The following is a 21803-nucleotide window of genomic DNA, read 5'->3' on the forward strand; positions in this document are numbered from 1 at the left end:
GTAGGAACTCTGTTGGAGTGATTTTTTGTCCATATTCCTCAAAATTTTAGCTTAAAACATCATATAGCTAATCTGCTGGAGATGCTCTAATCATGGAATTGTTGATGAAGCAAGGCCATGAAAAGCAACACTAGCTCAAAACAATCGGAATGGAGGATTTTAATGATAAATTCTATCGGATAATTGAACAAGGGGTTGCAGTATCAAAATGAAATGACTATTCATCTTTGTTGATTTGAACCCACAAATATCCCTGTTGCTAATCTCCCTTAAAAGCTTGACTTATAGTACTTATTTCGAACCCTCCACCTGAAAATATGTTTAATAATAATAATACAATAACGTAGACTTTCATACAATAATTTGTACAAATTATAGTCCTTTCTTAATACAGGTATTAGTAATATTATATGTTATATGTTATACTAATACTACTTTAAATTAAGGGACATCACGTGTATATATAAAAACATTATTAATATATTAAAAACGAATTTCGGTCAACTTCAGGTTCGGGTTCACATCGGATAAAATAGTTTTCTGATTTTTGAGTCGAATTCGAAACGGTATGATATAAACTCAAACCGAATCCAAAAATAATTCGGGTTTAAAAAGTAAAACCTGAACTAAAACCCGAATGCTAACATCCTAAATATTCGGGTTCGTTTTGGTCACGTGGCGGGAAATATATCTACGTTGTTCCCCTTCATTCCTTCCCTAACGGCTAACCCTTGATAATACAAATACAACGGTGGTGTATTTGTTTGCTTTAATTTCATATATCTGACGTGCTTATATTTTTATTTATATATGCCCCAACCCTCAAATTAAATATCGACAAACCCTAATTCTCCTTCGATTCACAATTCAGCTTATTAAATGGACAATCCAGCCGACGTCACGGCCGGAGTCACTGATCTCCTAACGCCGCCGCCGTCATTGCGACTTCACCGGCGATTAGTTCAGTCCACATTGTTCCCGCACACATCTCACAACACTTCTCTGGATGATATATGCGACACTGGTTAGACCCCATTAAAACAGATAGACCCTTCTCTTGCAGCTGTCCAACACTTAAGAGATGATTCCTTAACTCGGGCACATAAAACACATCTGTTACCAGATGACTTATTCCGTCCAAAAATAATCGCACACTGCCTTTGCCAACAACATTCATCTTTGTGTGATTTCCCAATCTAACAACTGTTTGGAAATCGTCTTGCAACTCACAGAAAAGAGATAAGTCACCACACATATGATTGCTACAACCCGAATCAATGTACCAGACATCATCCCGTTTTGCACCATCTGACTCAACAAAAGACATGAGCACCACCTCTTCTGACTCATTTGCTTCAACATAATTTGCTTGTTTCCCGGAGCTTGGACATTCATACTGGAAGTGTCCGAGTTGATGACATCTGTAGCATTCAATAGTTGCCTTATGGGAGCCTTGGCGACCCTTCCTCTACCTCGTCCTCGGAAAATAGCTCTCCCACGTCCGCGTCCACCATCATCATATGACACCTTAAGGGCATGTTCCTCTTCCCCATCCTTTCTGAACTTTTGTTCATGAACCAACAATGAACTTTGTAAAGCATCAACAGAGAGCTCATCAATATCTTTCGCTTCCTCTATGGAACAAATAATCTTTTCGACTATCTTGACATCAGTGACATCTTCCCCGCAGTTCCTCATGTCATTTGCAACCACCATCACTCGACCAAAGTAATCAGCAATGGATTCACCTTGCTTCATTGCCAGAACTTCAAAATTTCTTCTATGACGGTTGAGTTGGGCCCTCTAAACGCGAGCATTACCTTGACATTTCATCTTCATTGAATCCCAGAGTTGTTTAGAGGTCTCCTTCTGAGTAATTGTCTTCAGAATTGACTTGTCAATGGATTGGAACAAGTAATTCTTAGCCTTCAAGTCTTTTAACTTCATCTCCACCAATGTCTTCTTTTGTTCAGCCGTCAAGACTTCCTTCTCACCAGGTTGTGAATAACCAGATTCCACGACCGTCCAATACTCCCTGGAGCGAAGCAGATTCTCCATGAGCATGCTCCAGTGATCATAATCGCCATCAAACTTAGGAATTGAAGGCTGAGCAAAGTTACCGTTGGCTTCTGACCCCATCTCTCTCACACACTCTTAATCGCTAAAGTCTCTCTCTGTCTCTCTCTTTCTCTCGCTATCTATATATGAAGCTCTGATACCAATATGTTAAATGCACACAACTAATATATGAAAGTTAGAATGCAAAGAACAGATATGGAATGACTTCTTTATTGAAGGAATACTAGCTGCTAATATGTAGCAGTTACAGGATAAGAAAGCTGGAACAAACACCAAAACAAACTCCCACGTTCTGACTAGAAACGTGGTAACAAACAATGACTAGTTCAAATGACAAAGACTTCCTAAAGACCAAGACTTATTAGCCAACTAACTAAGACTTATTAATCAACTAAACTTATCACACTGCCACCGCCGACGAAAATTATGACCGAGACGACGATCGCGTTGACGACGAAGATGAGGAGTATTGTGGTAGTGGTCTCAAGAAGAAGACGAAGAAGAAGCCACGAAAGACGAAAGCGATTACGCCTGAATCGCGGGAGTCGAAGAAGGTGCGATTGTGATTTTTTTTTCGTAATTGTGTTGATTGACTTTTTATTGTTTGAAATTATATGAATTCCATGTTTATAGTCATATAATAATAATAATAATAATAATTTTATTGGTTGCGTGTGTAGTTTTAACCTAAATTCTAGTAGAGTGTTCATATATCGAGGTTTTACTGTATTATATAATTGTTTATATGTTTATATTGTTATATAATTGTAACGGTGATTGACTGTTTTCCTTTTTCAATTTGTTTTTATTGGTAATTTGATAAATGGTATATTTCAGCTGAAATGATTAATATGTAAATCAGGTTGTAGTAAGTAATAAGGAGGTTCCAAAGACGGGTGTAGCTGATGAAGAATCTCCGGTAACTAACAGTAAGTGAAATGATTTCAGTACTGGTTAAGTTTTGGCGGGACATCAGCACATTGAAGAGTTGTGATATGATGGTACAAAGATAGGTTAGGTTTGAGTGAGTAAGTGGCTGAGATTTATCGTTTTGTTTCTCTCTCTCTTTTTTTTCCCCCTGCAGAGTCTAATTTCTTTGTAAAAGTTTCTGAGAAACGACAACAAAAAATACAGCAAAAAGATCAATCATGTGTTGGTTCGGTGGAGAATGATAACAAATCCAGTTCACACGAGGATGATGCCAAATGCAGTTCGTCTCCAGACTCTGAAGCCAGTATGTTTATATTGCATTAATTACTGAGAAATAGTTGCTTTAAATTCTCCAAGATAAGATAAAAGCATGAGTTATTGGAAATTAATTTTCTATGTTAGTCTCATGTTCATAGTATATACCTCATTGAATGTAGTACATCAACCAATAAATACATTTAGTTCTGATTGAGAAATAATGTAAATGGCCTAGTTCTGGTTCTAGATATTTTGAAGCGGACATCCGTCTCCTCTTAAGAATAAGAGGTCTAGGGTTCAAGTTTCAACCCCAGTGGGAGCAGGGTGCTTATCTATTTAAATACCTGTAATCGACCTTTAGTCTTTTACCAAGAAGAAGAAGAAAGTTTTTTAATGGAGGTAACAAGCTCTTAACGCCAAAGTATTTTTTATGTGCTTCTGCAAAGTATGTTTAGTGTTCCAAGTCTCCAAGATGGATAGCATGTCGATCTGTGGCCATGTTGGACAAGGAAGAGAAGCGAATCATAGAAAATGCTAATGTTTTCATGTAACTTGTTTACCAAACATCATTGTGTTAGTTAAAGCGCAACCATGAAGGACCAACATAATCATATTATCTGCACATGCATGCTTTATCAGTGAAATAAAAAGATAAACACATCACTCAATAATGAATCAATATGACATGTCAAGGATTATATCTTAGGAGGCTCCAGGCAGAAGCAAAGACATTGTAGCTATCTTAAACTAGGTGTTGACCATGAACCAAGTTCTTATGCTACGTGCAGCTTTCATAACTCTTGACTTGAACCGTAGATAAGTAATGTTATATGTTTAGCTCTAGCTAGATTTGTTTCCGATACTCGAATTTTAAATACATAAAGTTCAAAAACCATATATTTTAGAATTGATAAAGGTTAAAGTTTTATGGTCAGACAAGATAGCAAGGTAGTGTTAGAGTTACAGAAATTTATTTGTCTTTCCTAAGTCATCTGTCTGTTCTGCAATTGATTTAAATGCATGATCCCAGATACTAAAATTCTCTGCCCTAGACCCTGCTATATGTGCGGGATACACTTGGTATGTTTGGTTTGGGACTTGTGTTGCAATAGAATCATGTGCAAGTATGAATAAGATATAGGAGAATCAGATCTTAGTGACTGTGCATATGATGTCTTCTTAACTTAAATTGGCATTGCTACCGACTCTCAGCTTTATATGCATATATAACTTATCTTTGTTATATCAACACAATGCTTTTGCTGAGAATGGTCATTTTGTAAAAGGTAACTACTTACATGTAGTTGCAGATGCATCATTCGTCTCATTATCATTGAGTGTACAATTATAGTGATGCTTTTAACTTGCTAAATCATTTAGATGATGAAAAGAGTCCTCAGCGACGCAAGCGTCGTTGTACTGCTACATCAGAGAAGCATGGTACTAGTGCTACACGTAAGAAGCGCCATGCAAGTGCAACACCTGAAAAGCGTGGGAGGAATACTACACCAAAGCAAAAAGTGATAGCTAGTGGCTCAAATAGCGGAAAATATGGGCAGATAAAGAATCCCACAGAGAGTGAACATACATCACAATTAACTCCAAATTTGCATTTAGAGGCAAAACTGAAAGCTGAGGTTTGTCAATTACTTCTGTTCTTCCCCTTTCTGTAGTGTAGCTATGACTCTCAGTGGTTGAATACTTTGTTCATCTTCTGATAGTCTGTTTAATCTAAAAGGTCAATTTCATCTTCATATATAGTATTGAGATTATTGTAGTGATATTAGTGCCACAGTGGTTTTAGTTAGACCTGAATTTTGTCTAACTTTGACTGTTAGACCTATTCACGTGTTTGAACAAATCAAGGTATGTTGAGTCAAATTTTTGATTCATGAACTAGCACCATATAGTCCTATTCCTAATTTAATATATGTAAATGTATATGTCCATCTTTTCCGCATATGGAGCATATACTGAAATTAAATATTTCCCCTATACAGGACGATGATTTCTCCCCAGATTGGAGAAAGTGGGTTTTTCTTGAAAGTAACAGCTCCAATTGTGACTTTAAAAATGAACTGCCGATTTCTAATGAAAGACCAGTCAAGTCGTTGCGTTTTGACAACTTATTTACCATAATCTGGTCAGCAGAGTAATGGCTCTTCAGATTCCTGTCCTATTCAAGTTGATGAGGTGCTTTTGCATCATTCTCCTAATAAACAAGATAGTTTTCCTAATGCACCATACCCGGTATTGACTGATGAGCAAGTGCCATTTTGTGAAAAATCAGGGCAGAGAGAAGCGGTATGTATCTGATTGATTTAGCTTGCCGTACTCTTTTGTCCTGATTATTTACTTGAAGGAGGCTTACGATACTTCTGGATTGCAGAATCATAATATGAGCAAAGTTAGTACGTGCGGAGTGGATGATGGTTGTAGACAAAACTCAACTTTAAAGTATGTTAATATTTCTTGGACAAAAATGAGCACATTTACATAAATTTTCTGGAAGTGTAGGCCTTTAAATATATTCTGCTTTCAACATTCCAAGTGCCCTTGGTGACCGTGTTTGTTAGTATATCCCGTGGATGTTCTTCCAAACTTTAAAGTTGTAACATTCCCGGCAGTCTTGTCCTTGTGATGCATGGAAAACATAAATTTATGAGTAGTGCTAGGTGCACATAATTGTGTACAGAGAATTTGTACATAATGATGTGGCATGTGATGTGGTGGATTTTAATTGGGGTGGTTGATATAAATGCAGGGGGTCATCCAATTAAAATCTGCCACATATCATTATGTACATGTTTTTTTACACAATTATGTGCACCAAGCATTTTCCTAAATTTATACTGCAGGTAATAAGTGGGGTTAATATCCGTTAAGAGAAGAGTACTATATACAGCATGCAGAAATATACCCTTGCCAACTGCATGACATATAAGCCCATAAAAGAGCAGTTTGCTAATATCTCCGGACTCTGAACATAATCAAGACTTAATTATTCCTGTAAATTAATGATTGGGATTATCATTGTTTAAGAAAAGAAGGCAGATTTATGCATTCTCTGAAATAAAATTATGCACGGGATATCTTTAAACAATGATTTTATTTCTATGCATTGTTCGTAAGCAGGATGATCTATGGCCATGATTTGGTCAATCAGCCTGAGAACAGCTTATGGAAAAATAAGTACCAGCCTAAGAGCAAGTCCAAGAGTGTCTTAGAGGATGCCCTATATAAATAATAAAATATAATGTCCTAGTAGTTTAGGACATCACTTTTATAAATTCACTCCAACAAAAAGCCTTATCCACAAGCCCTATTATTAAAATATTAATATTTTGAATGAAAAAATAGAGGGAAAAGTAGTGGGGAGAGAGAATGATAATATTTTATTATTAAAAGTGAAATGAGGCACAAGTAGGTGAGCCCTAAAAATAGGGCTGAAGTAAGTTGTCCTAGTGATTTAAGGCATCACTAGGACACTGTTGGAGCAATGTTTTCAATCAAATGCCTCAAATTATGACTTAGGACATCATTTGAGGCAGCTGTTGGACTTGCTCTAAATTGGCCAATGAGGTATAGTACATGACTCTTTGTGGTGGTTTATTTATAAGTCCTATAATTACTTGACCACTTACTTTTTATCTTGTTGCAAAGGAGATGAATCGAATTTGCTTGAGATTTTTTTTTTTTAATATTTCTTTGTACGAGGTATCTGTTTAATTCATCTCCAAAAATCCAAATTTGGGGCAGTTCTGCCCCAAACTACTACAACCGTAGACTAAAAATTGATCCAAATTTGGATCAAATCCAAATTTGGGGCAAACTACTCCAACCGTAGACTAAAAATTGACACTGGTACAAAATTTAGATCACTACTATTCACTTATCCAAATCTTTTTAACATTAAAATATTATTATTTTTATTATTGGATGATTTTGTTAATGTTATTAAAGATAGATTAATTAAAATTAGAATATAATTAAAACAACGATTAATTATAAATTAAAATTTCAGAATACATAAAATTTCAACAAATCAATCGCTACAGAAAAATCAAAGATAAATATTACTCATCTTGAACTTCAAAATACACTAATTGAGCTTTTGTGGGGAAAATATACTAATTCTCAAAAATTTATCAATCGCTACAGAAAAATCAAAGATAAATATTGCTCATCTTGAACTTCGAAATGCACTAATTGAGCATTTGTGGGAAAAATATACTAATTTTGAGAATTAGTATTTCAATGTAATATTTTAATACTTTTGATTTCTTTTTATGTGTTGTTTTAACTTTTTCGAATTATTTTGTAATTTTCCCTTTGTCTAGTCTTCAATTGTATTATTATAATTAATGATGAAATTAGTTAATCCTTTTTTAAAATATTTAAAATCAAAGTATATGAATATCATAAATATGAATGAATTTGGATCTATATTTGGATCACGTGTTGTAATAGGATTTGGATCCGCCCTAAATTTGGATCATTTGGTGATCCAAATTTAGATATATGGTTGAAGTTGGCCTTATAAGCACAATAAATTATTTAAAATGTACAAGACAAATTTATGTATCTCTCCAATCCAGAATATATATATATAATTTTCTTCTTATGTATTATTGGCATTTTTCAAGTTATTAGTTTTAGTATTGTTGAAATATATTTTTGTTTTTAATTTATGCATAGTATGTTAAAGTCCACTGTTTGTTCTCTGTCCTTATGTTTAGAGTTGTACAATCTTTGCAATAATTTGTCTCCAGATTTGCGGCAATGGCGAACGTGTGCATTTTTTGAACAACTGGTTACGTCTTTGGCATGAAAAAGGTTCTGGAACCAGCAAACTCTTGGTGATATATACAGAGCACAAGATGCTGACTACTCTTATACAAGTGAATCAGATTTTGAGGATATAGAGGAAAAAAATCGTCTGAAAAATGTTCTCCTAATTACTGGACCAATCGGGGTATGTGGTGACCAGGGACGAAGCCAGCAAACTTCTTTAAGGGGGGCCAAAAAAAATTTCTTCGGCGCATTAAAATTTTTCATCAGCACCGTAAAATATTCTTTATAAAATAAATACAAAAATACTAATAAAAAAAGGGTATTTATCAAATATACATCTTTTTAACATTTTAATTGCAATAATACAATCTTTACCTAAAAATTGCAGATTTACTTTTTTTTAAAAAAAATAACATAACTATTTGCACTTATACGGCTCCCCTCACCCACCCAAAACCCTACGCGCCTCCTCTTGCTCCAGGCCTCTCTTCTCTGTCTCTCTCTTCCGCTTCCATCTCTCATCTCTTCGCTCTCTCTCTATTTCCTTCTCCTCGCTCTTTTATCCTTCTTTTTCTTTGTCTCATTTTTTTCATTATCAGTTCCATCAAACTTCAATTGATAAGATAAATTGTTGATTAGGATATCAGATCTTGGGTAAATCAAATTGATTCCAAAAAATGATAAATACATGAGAAAGATGGAGGATACGAATCAAGAGAAGTGAAGAAGGCCGGAGTGGAGGCTTCCAAAAGTGGCTGCTCGTGTTGATTTTAGGTGCTCAGGATAAGCTTTTGTTTCTTTTTATGCTTTATCTCTCTAGAAAGTTTTGGTTGGTGACGTTGTTTGTGGTTGCAATACTAGTTGATTTTGCTTTTGACCCCGCAGGGGCATTTGTTTTTTTGTCTTTGCAACTCATTGCAACTTATTATGCAATTTAATATAATTTTTACAGTTTTTTTTTTTAAAAGTTACATATGTAGTTGCAAGTATGGTTGCTCGTAGTTGCAGATTTGGTTGCATATGCAAAATCGTATTTTTGCAAAAAAAAAAAATTGAATAATAGTATTTTTGCAATTTGTTTTAAAAAATGACAGTATTTTTGCAAAATTTCTTTTTGACTTGGGTATTTATGAAAAAAGCCCAAAAAAAAATTATAGTAGAGCTTTGCGTTCTTTTAAATCAGAAAATCAAATTTATAATTGTGTCAACAAAAATATTTAGCTATTTCTCTTTAAATATATATAAGTATAAAATGGTCAGGAAACTCATCATAATAACTCTAAGTTATACAATTATCTTTAATTAGTAAGTAACACACATTAAATGAAATTGTATTTTGACAATATCTCAAAAACTAAATATTATGTTTATTATACTTACTCCTTTTCAAAAAAAATGTTTATTACACTTACAAAAAAAATATTATGTTTATTTAGAAGATGACAAGTTATAATTTATATAAGTAAAAATATTACCTGGATGATAAAATTTAAATTGAAGATGAGTAGATCAATATTAATATTATATAATATATTGATAATGCACGAGGACTAACTATTCTACGAAAATGAAGAAGTATAGTGAGGTATAAGTTTCTTGGATAAGATCTCCACCAAAGATTTTTATTTTTAAAGAAGAATCATATTAACATTTATATTTATCACATATCACATTTTACGATTTTTTTTAAAATAGTAAAATTATATATATATATATATATATATATATATATATATATACACACACACATCCATATTTTTGTTTATTTTTATTTTCAAATCTGGTCTAATACAATAAATTAGAAAACTAAGAATTAAAACTTTATTTTACAATGCTAAATATTTCTTAGAAGTGTATAAATATTTTTTGAGGGGGGCCAAATTTTTATATTTATATAAATATATAGATAAAATAATTTTTTTTTCAAAATTATATAATAAAAATTACAATACTATGGAAACCCTAGGAGGGCCATGGCCCCTTCTGACCCCTATGTAGCTTCGTCCCTGACCAGTGGTGACTAACTTGGTTATATCTTATGTTTGCATGGGATTTTTTGGTTCCTACTTTACCATGTGACTGTTCTCCTCGTTTGCTTTGTAACACTGATTTGACAAATGGAAATTTAAAAAAACAAGTCATTGTCCATATTGTAATATATAATAACCGAAATTCTAGACACACGTCAAAATATTTGATATCTATATAATCAAGCATCCTTTTTAATTAAAATTATTATTTTTTTTATATTTTCTAACTGAAAAAAATAAATTTTCTAAAAATAATATTGGACAACATGACAATTACTCTTTCTAACTAAAACACATTATCTTTTTCACATTCCTAACTAAAAACGGATTTTTCCAAACATAACACATGGAACATACGTATAAAAAAGACAATATTATTATATATCTATACTATATTATTAAAAGTAAAACATTAGTCGATACATGGGCAGAAATACGGTCTATCTATATAACCAATTATTCTTTTTAATTAGTATAAATTATCTTCATTATATTTTCTAACTAAAATAACTCAATCTTCTAAAATAACATTAAACAACATAGTAATTACCTTTCTAAATAAAACAGATTATCTTTTTTAGATTTTCTAACTTAAAAAGACAGATCTTTAACAATTAACACGGGCGAGACATACATAAAACTATAATAATATTATATATAATTATTAATAAATAACCGGTGAAATTATTCAATTAAAATACTTAACATTATTTCTAAATGCTCTAATAGTCTCACTTTAAAAGTAATATTATAAATTTATACTATACTTATTTTTATATCACTAAAGCCGAAATATGAAAAGTTCAGTTGGTCGGTCGGTTGAGTTTGGCGAGCCGGTTAATATTCGACCACGGGACCTCTTTAATTTATACTCCCTCCTTCCCATTTTAATTGTCCTGTTTTGACTTTCAATGGTCAAATTGACCAATTTTTGACCAAGCATGTAGAACAAAATTGTTATTATTTTAAAAAAGTGAAAATTACGTTTTATAATATATTGTATGTACTTTATAATGATATAAATTTTTTTAGTTTTTAAAATTATACTAAGGGTGTAAACCTCCGTCAAAGTTTGGTCAATTTGACCGTTCAAAAGTCAAACTGGACAATTAAAATGGGAAGGAGGGAGTAACATATTATAATATTTTTTTTTCCTATTAGACTAAAATATTATAAATTAGATCAGTATGATGGGTCGATATTTGGATTTATGTGTCTCTTTAACTTATAATATATTCTATACGATATTATTAATCAATAATAACGAAATATTGATTGGTTTATATAAATCTGGGTTTATAGTCTTCTTAAATGATAATATAAAAAAAATTTAACATCCTCATTAAAATATATATGTTCGACGTAATTTTTAATTAGCTATTTGACAGATTTAACTACTAAGAATTTATTCAGCTGTTAAATAAAATTTTTATTTAATCATGTTATTCTATTATAATTTTATTTTCAAAATAAAATTAGTTAAATTTAAAATATATACAATAAAATAACAAATATTATAACCGCCTGTGCGTTGCACGGGTTATAAGCTAGTCGAATTAGTTTTGGAAAGTTAATTAATTTTGTCAAACTGCAATATTAGTTTATCAAACAACTACAACAACTGTTAGATCTATAAAATTCCAACTAGAATTATATATAATGTTTGCCTATTAAATGAATAAAATAATTGCGACTTAAAATTTTAAATTATCGTTCAAAATTAAAGACGCTATAAACGAACTTATATGTGTTGATCTTGAATATTATTTTCACAATTTAAAAATCATCAAACAACATAGTAATTTTGCTAAAATAAAACATACTGTTAGAGTTAAATTCCATCAAGTCCGCATTTAAGCCGCAATAAGTACCAGTCATGATATTTTGGTTTAGTCACAAATGATATCTTTAATTATTCAAATTTTATATATAATTTACCATCTTTAAGTAGTTTTAAATATAATTATCAATTAATCATTAACATCTTTCAACATTAACAATCATTAATATCATTATTCTACTTATGAGTTATATTTTAGAACTTATATTGTTTAGTGATTTATAAAATAATTGTTTATCTTTTGATTGCAACGATTATATTACTGCAAATTGTCAGATGTTTACAAATATTGTAGACTAAAAAAATTAAATTTGAAACGAGTAGATTATTTTTAAATAATTTTGGACATCAATACTCTTATTTTGTGGACTCCATTGAACAGAAACCCGTATTGTTATAAAATAAATTTAAAAACAGGATCAAATTTGAATATATGGAAACTCTTACATTAAATAACAATAATTTAAATATCATTTAAAAACAATAATTTAAAATGTTATAATAAAAATATGATAATGTAATTAAAAAAATACATTATTCTTCCAATAAATAACAAATTTAAAATTTTATTTGAACATGTGCTTGGCACGGGTTATCAACTGGTACTTATATATAAAATAGCGTTGGTGGAATGTTCTATATAAAGTTTTAGCTAAGGTTTTAGCGAATAGACTGCATGGTATTCTTCCAGGAGTAATTTCTGAGGAGGCTTTTGTCCGGGGACGGATATAACAGATAATGTGTTGCTCGCTTTTGAGTTATTACATTTTATGAAGCGCAAATCCAACGCTCAGGATGGAGAGGTGGCTTTGAAGCTGGATATTAGCAAAGCTTATGACCGTGTTTGCTGGAACTACTTGCACGAAAGAATGACTGCTATGGGATTCTCCGAGAAGTGGATTCGTTGGGTGACGTTATGTGTTAAGACAGTATCTTATTCTATATCATTTCAAGGAACGTTAATAGGGCCTATTATCCCAACTCGTGGTCTCCGCCAAGGAGATCCTCTCTCACCCTATTTATTTCTTTTGTGTGTGGAGGGTTTGTCAATGTCGTTGAGAAAAGCAGCAGTGGATGGGTCGATGAATGGGTGTAGAATTTGTACTTCAGCCCCACAGGTAACACATCTTTTATTTGCTGATGACAGCTTCCTTTTTTTCAAAGCTTCTTTTCAGGAAGCTTCATTTGTTAAGCAGCTTTTAAATGATTACGAGATGTATTCGGGTCAAGCAGTGAATTATCAGAAGTCTGCTATTTTCTTCAGCTCGAATGTAAGGAGGGATAAACAAGAAGAAATTAAGCAGGTCTTGGGAGTCTTCAAGGATATAGGAGATAGTAAATATCTTGGATTGCCATCTTTAATTGGTCGATCGAAGAAAACTGTCTTCAGATATTTGAAGGACAATGCGATTCAGAAAATTAATGGGTGGAGTTCAAGATTGTTATCCCGTGCTGGTAAGTTAGTTATGCTGAAGAATGTAGTCCAGTCGATTCCAGCGTATACTATGTCGTGTTTTTTGCTCCCGAAGTCTTTATGTCAGGAAATTCAGAGAGTGATGAATGCTTTTTGGTGGCGGTCAAACTCGGCAAATAGTAAAGGGATCCACTGGTTAGCGTGGGAAAGAATGTGCACGTCAAAAAGAAGTGGAGGCCTGGGATTCAAAGAGTTACATGGCTTTAATTTAGCTCTCTTGGGAAAGCAATGCTGGAACCTAGTGAATAGACCAGAGGCTTTGGTCTCCCGAGTTTTGAAAGCTAAGTACTACCCTCACTGTCATTTTTTGCAAGCAGGCAGGACTGGTGGCTCCAGTTTTACTTGGTCTGGCATTTGGGAGGCTAAAGAGGAGATGAAAAAGGGTCTAAGATGGGTATTAGGTGACGGCAAAACTATTAACATTGTATCTGACAGATGGCTAAGGTCGAAGGAGAACTTCTGCGTTGATAGAAACTATTTGAGCGAGCAGGCTCTGAATCTGAAAGTTCATGATTTTTTTCTAGAAGGAAGGAAGAGCTGGGATGTAGAGAAATTGAGACGCTACTTTAACAGCGATGATGTTGATGCTATTCTAAATATTCGTGTTCCACAAGGAAGTACTAGAGACAGGATTGCCTGGGTCCATGCTAGTAATGGAAAGTACTCGATGAAATATGAATATTATCATTGGTGTCAACAGCACCCTGAAGATGATGGAGTAACCCAATCAAAGGGGAGGAATAAATTGTGGCAGCTCAAAATCCCTCATAAGATTAAGGTCTTTTTATGGAGGCTCTGTCGTAATACATTACCTGTTAGATACAGGCTGCGTGCTAGAGGTGTCCCGGTCACTATTAGCTGTCCTATGTGTGTTGGAGATGTGGAACATCTCTGTCATCTGTTCTTCGATTGCAAGTTTGCTCAGGAATGCTGGAAGATTGTTGGCCTCAATTTTGATATCCAAAATGTGGAGTATATGTCCGACTGGCTCCTGCAAAAGTGTGCTAATGAAGTAGATGATGTTATGAATAAGATTGCGAGTGTGGTCTGGGAGTCTGGTATGCCAGGAACAAAAGCATCTTTGAAAACAAGAACTTGACTCCTGCGTCAAGTCTGGCCTGGAGTAATAAGCAAATTGTAGACTGGCAGTTGGCAAATAATAAGATAGGTAATGGTCCCAGGGGAGGTGATGCGCGACAGGGGATGGACAGTAAGTGGCAACCTCCAGAAGTTAATTGTCATAAAATCAATGTAGATGCTGCAATGATTCAGGGGCAGAATTCATTTGCGACAGGAATGGTTCTTAGGAATCATTATGGTCAATTTTTAGCTGGCAAAACTCTGAAGTTTGCAGGCTCAGTCTCGATGATGGAAGCGGAGATGACGGGTATCTTAGAAGCTTTGATCTAGACTCAAGAGGTGGTATCAGCCGGGAATGTAGTGATTGAAAGTGACTCGCTGATGAGTGTTCAAGCTATAAAACAAGGGCAAGAGAATCTTCTGGAGCTGGGAGATCTCATATTTCAATGTAGAACTCTCTTGCGAAACAATAGCAGGGTGTCACTTAGGTTTGTTAAAAAGCATGGTAACAGGGTAGCACACAAGTTTGCTAGAATCCCTTGTGAGCTCAATAGCTTTATTGTATTTCAGTCTCCTCCAGATTACATGTTGGAGACAATCTTGTCGGAAAGTTTGTTGGCTTAATGGAAATTTTATTTTCAAAAAAACTAGTACTTATATAAAAGTAATTGTGTGTGGGGGGTTTCCATGCCTGACTCAGCTTTTGTGAAAAGCACGAATACACAAAGAAGCACCGTTGGAAAAAGGTGGTTTAGATTTTATCAAACATTTTTACACCCGCGGTTTGATAAAAAACTGCTGTTGTGGTTGACGACCATAATCCCAAACATGCACTTAGTTAAGTTACCTGGAAAGTAATTATATAGTTCCCCCGTTGGGGCCGCCTGTACATGTGGCGGTTTGCACCGGGATGAATTCTCCACTTGGGCCGCCCACTATTAGTTTTTTTAAGTTAGTTAGTTTTGAAAAGTCTAAAAAAAATGGATAGTTTTAATAAATGAACATGTACGTTGATTACAAATGAAAGGGAGCCGCAAATTATGAGGGGTTGTCGATTCCTTTATTAATATTTAGACAGAGTGGACTGAACATGAGTCATGACTCATGTAGAATAAGAATCATGGAGAGTGTTTTATGAAAACATAACAAACATAGGCTTCGTAATTTAACTCAAGTAAAGTTGCTACCTTGGGATTTCATAATTGCAGATGAGATGAATACTTCCATGAAAGAGATATAATTCCTAACATACAAAAAGTAAATATGATTGTCATATTGGTTCCTATATTACAATGCTGAATGTGGATATCAGTGGACTTTCCTATATGAATGTCATCGGTGTTAGGACTATGACTCGGTGCCTCTATCTTTAAATAAGAGAGTTATATATGCAGTTTGCACCCCATCAAGCACATTATTGCTTGCATGGGCCTTTAAAAAGCAAAGAATAAGTAAAAAACACAAGTACATTGTTGCTGACGAAGAAGATGATTAGCATGTTGCGTCCCATGCTTTCAACAAATTTTGAGTATCATCTTTATGTATCACTGGCTGCGCATGCACTGCTTATGAAACGTTTTAGGACCCTGCAGATTATGTGCAGTTCGTGCTCTGCATCTGTAACATATGTATTACAGATGGTACTGATTCAAGCAGTGTGCATTATAATAAAGAATTAAGAGATGCAGATGGAATATTTTTTTTAGACAATGCAAATTAGAAGATGCTCAGATTGGTGATGTGTGTACTCTGATAGAACATGTGCGACGGCGATGCCTATTTTCCACAATTTGCAGTCCAATGTACCTTCCATGTAAGCTAAAGGTGCTGAATTAAAAAACTGGTCCAATACTCCAATGCAAATTCCATTTTATAAGATTAACAAAAATTAGAAACAAGTGAAACGGGAAGGGAGGAGTACTGCAAGTAATAGTATAGACAGAGAAGCAAGAGGCGAGCCGTCCTCCGGTGGTGGGACAGTCCCTCCGTTTTTAGTATTCTTCAATGCAAAATGTTAGTCCCAATTGCCCAAAGCAGGAAGTGCCTCTTGGACCCTCCTCCCAGATTGTGGCATTTGGATCCGCACTTCAAACTAAGTATATCTGTAAAATTGCCCAAGATATCACAAAGATAGACCTCATTACAGTGTCTGGAGAAATATAACTTTTGCATATTCGGCAATACGTTATACGTTAGTTTGTACTCTGTAGTTGTGGGATAATTATAATATTTATGTGTTCACAGTATGCTCCAGATGGTCCTCCTGGGCAATAAGTGGACTCTGATTCTTATGCACCACACATGGAAGTTGAAATTAGTGTTAGGTATATTGTTAAAACTAAACAAAACTGAAGGTGCTGATTGTTGTTCTTTGGAATATAAAGCACCACAGAGCTTAAATCATTGTGGGTAATTGGATAATAATCTGGTGAGAAGCTTAATGTTTGAAAATTAGTACGAAGTCTAAAATTAGATTGCTGTAGGTTTTAATGTTAGGATCAACTCATACGCTTACTTTAGCTTCTCTGCAATCACATTTGCTCTTAAATTGCAAACAAAAATAGCACAGCTCATGAGAATAGTGATCCTTGGGATACACTAACACCAAACTCCTGGGTTTAAAAAATGGGACCAGAAGTTCTTACAATTCTTTTCGTTTCTCTTTTCTTTTATTCTTTTGCTTCAACTAAAAAACTTTAGAGCACATTACAAAAATCACAAAAAAAATTGTGTTTCTTCATTATGCAATTAGGTTTATATTTTTGTTAATTTTTTCAAATAATAATTGGAAACACAAGATACATCCATTATTAACAACAACAAAATTAGCGCAAGTTATTCGGAGAAGATTGAAGACATTATTAATGTAGCTGTTTTATAAAATTCAATTTGCTCTGTCCAAAAATAAAAATTAAATTCAACTTGCATTGCGTTTTCTATTGCTCAGGAGCATTTAAAAGCACACAACTCTCACTACTGATTAAACTAGGAATAATAAGTCAAACTTGCACTAAAATTAAAATTAAGAACTCAAAATAAAAACTCAGCTACACAGATTCCATGACTCGGCACTGCAAACCCAAACTCGAATCAGACAATCGGAAAGAAAATCGGCTACTCAAACTCAGTTAGCTACTCTGACTCGAAAAGAAAAACGAAACTCGGTTTCATAACACACAAAGCTGCAACTAAAAACTACTCAAGCCCAACAAACAGACCATGACTCAGATTGTAAACACAGACACCACAAAAAACATATGTAAATGAAAAGAACAACCTAGCGACTCAGGGCAAAGCACAGCAGGACTCAAACTCGTTGGTGACTCGGTTTAGAACTCAAAACAACATATCAAAGAAATCAGCGAAACCCAGACTACAAAAGACACAATCCAAACTCAAACTTGACTCGGCAATTCAGAAACGAAATCGAAACACAACAACTCGCAAGATAATTAAACGCAAACAAGGGAAATGGTTTGATTCTAAAGACAGAGAAGCAGGGCAGTAAATAAAACGAATAAAACAGAGTATTTTTCAGTGAATAAAACGAAGGGGGGCGGGTCTGGTGAAATAAGGCCTTTTACCTTTGTATTTGTTCGCCAAATCTTGTTCAGTTTCATAAATCACACAGCCCTTCTGCAATAGCTCCCTCCGCTCACCACTGTACACCCCAGACACACCAAAACACACACATCACATACGCGACAAACACACACCCCAGCCTGATAGTACCGCCAGCAGCCTAACAGCACACACGCACCCAAAAGCTGCCTATAAAACAGTAATCACACCCCTCCCCTGAAATCAATCGAACTTAACTCCGCAACCCCACACAACCCCTGGCTATGCTCGCCCACACACCAGCTGCAGATGCAGAACACACACCCCTGCATATACATCTCCTAATCAGCAGACCCACTAAACCTATACAGCCCTCCATCAACCCTCTACAACAGCGCCTCTAGACACCCTATACACACCTGTTCCTCGCACCACCAGCCTAACCCACAGCAGCCTCCCCCTGCTAAACTCACACCCCCTGCTCTATTTTATACAAACACACAATAATACACATTTATACAGCCCTGCTGCAACACCGCCTTCTGATCACCTCTATACACACACACCACACACCCTCACCTCTCCGCTCAACTCGCGCCATCAATCCCACATTAGGGGAAAATAAAATTCAACTTGCCTTGCGTTTTCTAGTGCTCAGGAGCACTTAAAAGCACACAACTCTGAATAATTAAACTAGGAGTAATAAGTCAAACTTGCACTAATATTAAATTTAAGAACTCAAAATAAAAACTCAGCTACACAGATTCCACAAGGGAGGGGGTCTGGTGACTCAGAATCTTAACAGCTCATGAAACTCAGCATACAAACAAGTCAGTAAAACAGGTGAGCTCGGTACACATTCTATAGAATTACTTGTTTTACCAAATACTAAACCAGAGTATACAACTAAAGAAGTAGATAGAAGATCAACGTTACTGCAACTCTCAAATCCTCAACACTTAGTACACTTCAAAAATTGAAAGAAATATACAAATTTAGATCACGTTAACAAATTCAGTATATATGTGGCAGTATAATAAAGCATCACGCATCAGCTAATTTAGTAGGCATCAAACTTATATGCTCATTTACTTCAATATCATCGTAAATCGTGTAAACATATGTTTATACCAACAAAATCAACAGAACGGAAATATGAAGAAACCTAATCGAATACGCAACACATATCTACACAACATACACCTAATCACATGAACTTCAATAGCTGTAATACGAACAAATCCTGCAGAACGAAAAAAAAAATGATATCAACTTTCTTCTTCTCTTCACAACCTAGAAAAAGACGTAGCAGAACAGGAAAAACACATACCTAGCGGATTCAGAAGCTGGAGCGACGAGAGGAACAAAATCAACATAACAGAAATATGAAGAAACCTAATCGAATATGCAACACATATCTACACAACATACGCAATCACAGGAACTTCAATAGCTGTAATACGAACAAATCCTGCAGAACGAAAAAAAAACGATATCAACTTTCTTCTTCTCTTCACAACCTAGAAAAAGACGTAGCAGAACAGGAAAAACACATACCTAGCGGATTCAGAAGCTGGAGCAACGAGAGGAACAAAATCAACATAACAGAAGAAATATGAAGAAACCTAATCGAATATGCAACACATATCTACGCAACATACGCAATCACAGGAACTTCAATAGCTGTAATACGAACAAATCCTACAGAACGAAAAAAAAAAACGATATAAACTTTTTTCTTATCTTCACAACTTAGAAAAAGACGCGAACAATACAGGAAAAACACATACAGAAGCTCTGGCGACGAATGGACGCAGTGGGAGCCGGAAAACGAACTATGAACATTCGGTTCTCCGATCTCGTTACCGGCGGCGATCCTCGTGGCGGTGGCGGAACCAGGAGATGGAGGCCATCAGCACGTCGAGCATCCGAGCCGGAGACAAAACTGCGGTTTTGCATAAAACCGTGGACGAGAACGTCCGAGCCGGAGACAAAACTGCGGTTTTGCATAAAACCGTGGACGAGAACGTAGAGCAAGCCTCCGGCAGTCATCAAAGCAATCGATGCCAAATCAACAGTCACATTGTGACTATGATTGTGATTGAGATTGAATTCTTTGTACTCCAGCTTGTGGATGATGTTCCAAAACCCCATGATACACAACGAAAATGGAACTAGGTTTCACATCAAGCCCTAATTCCCGAGTTTAAAGGCGCGCGAAAGAACGTTCTCGATGCTCGAATAAGTAAATTACATTTTAACCCTCGGATTATGTAAATTATATTTTCGTATTTGTTTGTTAAATTCTTAAATTTACTTACTATTTATGTTTGTGTTTTCTTTAATTTTAAAATGTGTCTATGTCCCATATAAATTATTATAGTTAAGTATTGAAATATTGTATAATTGATCATATAAATAATTCTAATAATGATTTACTTATAAATATTAGTTATTTTTTATGGATGGATGTTAAGTCTACGGTGTTAGTGTGTAAATATTTTACGTTATTTTTTTCGTTATTTGTAAACTATATCTATGATCGTCACTTTTTACTCAATAAATCTTTAGGAATGTAACTCACTCAAAAAATTAAAATTGTAAATAAAAAATAAATAGCAGGTGCAAAAAAAATTAAAAAAACGAAATCATGTCATAATGCTTTCATTTATTAGAATCTACTTCTCCTGTCATGTTATTTCAAATCATATACTTTAAATTTCATAAGTGCCGAAATACTATCTTTTGGTAGTTAATTTGGATGTTCATGGTGTGTCTCTTTGAGATAGATGATCAACAGAATTTTGTGGAGGATGCCAAATTATGGTAACGTAAAAATGTTTAAATAAGAAAATAATGAGATGTTTAAAATGATAAATAGCTTTTCTTAAAATCTAATACAAAATTATTGTAGTAAATTTATATCTTCAATTCTACGATTTATATATACAGTGTTTTCATAAAAATATATTGAAAAACCGACCATACATCACATGTAATGAAGAGTATGCTCTTGATCGATTATTGATTTGATATACATATAATAAAATTAAGTTTAAATTTATTATAGTTGTTTTCCGGTCTCGCCTCACGGCGAGACCTCGATTTCTTTATTATTATCTTTTAGAATTATATATTTAATAAATCACACCGTGTTGAAAGTATTTAAATACATTGAAGTGATATTATAATAAATTAAAATAATTATATTATAATTTGTTTTAAATTAATGGAAGAACAATTTATGTTTATGGACTGTTTTTGAAAAATAAATTTAAATAAACTCTTGCAATATCATGTAAATTCTTCTTACAAACATGACCATCGTCCAGACCATCAGAAAGAATATTAAATTGGTTGAGGTTTTCTAGCTAAGTATCAAGCTGTCTATACAAAATCTATTATCCATCAGGTATTTCTTACCATCTATATCCAGCTTCCCACTGCAGTTAGGAACATAAAATGAGTTGAGCTGTACCTGAATACCATAGAGCTTCCATCATAGACATATCAGGACAGCAAGCAAAGGCAGTTATATCTTCACTACATAAATATATAATTTAACATACTTGCAAGCTAAATGTGTCATATACACTCTAGATTCAGTTGTTAATGTATAATTTGAATGAACCGGCACGCTGAGTGTGTAGGTAAGAATACGAAATCACAACAAAGTGTTTGTAAATAATTCCAATTTATTAATCAGTAACCCAAATTAAGCGGCATTCAGAAAAATTATAATGTTCTTAAAAGAAAG

General features: G+C 34.2%; 1 long non-coding RNA gene and 1 pseudogene across 1 annotated transcript; both read right to left on the minus strand.

The window, feature by feature from the left end:
• Positions 1-602: 602 nt before the first annotated feature.
• LOC108218235 (uncharacterized) lies at positions 603-2519 on the minus strand (annotated as a pseudogene).
• Positions 2520-19078: 16559 nt separating this feature from the next.
• LOC135152441 (uncharacterized) lies at positions 19079-20252 on the minus strand. Its single transcript, XR_010291613.1, has 4 exons — positions 19837-20252; positions 19604-19747; positions 19377-19517; positions 19079-19289 (listed from the first exon to the last, which is right to left on the minus strand). It is a non-coding gene; the product is annotated as an uncharacterized LOC135152441 (long non-coding RNA).
• Positions 20253-21803: the final 1551 nt, after the last annotated feature.

This window comes from Daucus carota, chromosome 4, assembly GCF_001625215.2.
Source record: "Daucus carota subsp. sativus chromosome 4, DH1 v3.0, whole genome shotgun sequence".
NCBI lineage: Eukaryota > Viridiplantae > Streptophyta > Magnoliopsida > Apiales > Apiaceae > Daucus > Daucus carota.